The following is a 2,338-nucleotide window of genomic DNA, read 5'->3' as shown; positions in this document are numbered from 1 at the left end:
CCGTTTGTTATTCTGTTGTGAGGTGTGAGGGGCGGAATGCAAATCGAGTTGGTGAATAGAAAATGAAACAGGAGTCACTTCTTGAGCTACGAATTCCAAAAAGTATGAAAACCTGTGCATTTTAACAGTGCAGAATACTCACAAATTGCACTGAGTTGCTTGCTTTCTTCTGCTGCTTTTATATTTCAGTCATTCACTGTAGCACTGGAACAATTCAAGAGAGGTAAAAGCAGAAGCTGTCAGGAGTGGGATTTGAACCCACGCCTCCATTTGGAGACCAGAACACCCAAGCCAGCTGGAAAGACACATGTCTTTGAGTCTGGCACCTTAGACCACTTGGCCACCCTGACAAGCACAAGCAAGTGGTGTGCTGAATGCACCAGTAGTTGGCTAAACTGAGTTTCTTCCCTGAAATTATTTGCTTGCGAAGAGCCAAGTTGCCTTGAATGGATCTTGGAAATCAAATATACGGATGGATTGTTATTCGGTTGTGAGTTTTGAGGGGCGTATTATAAATTGAGTTGGTGAAAAGGCGCTTTTTGTTAGTCTGTTGGGAGGCTGCACAGGGTGTTTAGAGGGAGAACTTCTAAAAGGCAGGCTCTCTATGTTTAACATCAAGAAAGATTTTTTTTTCTCAATGGAAATGCTCTTTGGCGCTTTCAGCTTTACGTAGGGAACAACGTCTGCCGAGACCACTTTTGAGCCAATGCAAATGGTAATGTGCCACCAAGTACATTTAATATTGGCTGTGGTAGCGAGCTGCTTTTGTTTGTGAAGCTTTTACTTCTTTAAGCTGAATCATCAGCAGGAGTAGCTTATTAAATCTTTGCTCATTGCGCTCCATCAGAAATACCTTGTCCATGTTCAAAAGAGATCAGGGGATTTACTTCATGCTTTCACATGGCATACCTAACACGAAAGATTTAAATGGGGAATTGATTGTGCTTCTTGATGTTGTTCCTGTGGTTGCCTTGGTTACAATGGTGAATTTTCTTTCACGTTCTGTTAGAGTATCCACTGGGTGGGCTTTATCAATTGGCTCGAATAGGTCATCAGTGCTCCGTCTCCAGAAAAATAATCAGCACTGTCTTTTTTCTGTGCGCATGACCGTCTTTTAAAACATATAAAATCACGAGTTCATTGATTTCTCCAAATAACAACAATACATTTTAACCCTTCAATCCAATAGTTTTACTCCAAGTAAAAAGCAGCGCAATATATAGAGAGATGACATTCAAAGATTTCAACGTTCTTATTGGATTGCCTGTATGCAGATAGCGCTCAGAATTGCTAATATGATTTTAATTCAGTTTTTCTCTACTACTTTCAGAGTCTTTTATTGACCTTGCTGAAGCAGAGAAGTGACATAATCACAAATGCAACCAGTTGTGCAGCTGTTTCTGGTTAATAATGATTAATGCAAAAAAAAAAACAGCTCCTTGCATTAAGAGTCCTCCCTCTGGATTCCTCTGAAAGCTGCGCGAATTACTCACTGCGTGTCCTGTACTGTGTAGCACAGTGACAAGAACGCCTTGAGTTTTTTTCCGTATGTGAAGGAAAATGCAAAAGAGCATGAAAAGTATCGATGGTATAAAATATCCATGGTACAACTCGAGAAAGAACTGAAGGACAAAATAATGACATTTGATGATTACAAGAGAAACACAACCGTCCAAACATGGGCTTGGATCCTGAACACTTGTGTTAAAAGACAAAGCAAAGGATATAACCTGTAAATGTCTTCATGTCTTACAGTTTATGACATAACACAATTTCTTCCTTTCTTAATAATTTCTTACTATTGATAGATGCTTTTTTGAATTTTAACAGAATCACAATTACAGACATTTGGGGTTAAACTGTTATTCACATATTCACATATAATTATGAGACTCAAAATATGCCTGTCTTTTCTTTTTTCGAGGACAAATGGATTATTGAGGTGTAAAGATGGGTTCAAAACCAAAATCATCTGCTATTGCTGCTGTTTCTTCAAATCCTTTAATTGATCATTGATAACGAGGAATAATATTATACAAATTGTGGTTTTCTGTGAATTGCCAATTTTATTGTAATTACATCTTCGTTTACAGATGACTTGCATGTATCACAAGGTATTACAGATGCAGCAATTCAAAATGGGTGGGGTATTTCGCGGCATACCCCGGTGGGCGTGTCGCGGTGTCACGCGGTTAATCGCGTCATTTGACGTCATCCCGGAAACTATCCGGCGTCACCTTGTAAAACCGCCAGGGGGAGCTTAACCTCTCATGTACAGCATTTGAGCTTTTAATTTTGAACTGTGTATTACAGCATGTTAATCATCAGTCATTAAAAT

The 2,338-nt window shown here is 39.1% G+C and overlaps 1 non-coding gene across 1 annotated transcript; it reads right to left on the bottom strand.

The window, feature by feature from the left end:
• Positions 1-237: 237 nt before the first annotated feature.
• trnal-caa (transfer RNA leucine (anticodon CAA)) lies at positions 238-350 on the bottom strand. The gene is made up of 2 exons: positions 313-350; positions 238-283 (listed from the first exon to the last, which is right to left on the bottom strand). It is a non-coding gene; the product is annotated as a tRNA-Leu (tRNA).
• Positions 351-2,338: the final 1,988 nt, after the last annotated feature.

The sequence above is a fragment of the Lepisosteus oculatus genome, chromosome 14 (assembly GCF_040954835.1).
Source record: "Lepisosteus oculatus isolate fLepOcu1 chromosome 14, fLepOcu1.hap2, whole genome shotgun sequence".
Classification (NCBI taxonomy): Eukaryota; Metazoa; Chordata; class Actinopteri; order Semionotiformes; family Lepisosteidae; genus Lepisosteus; species Lepisosteus oculatus.
This window is presented reverse-complemented; position numbering and strand designations above follow the sequence as displayed.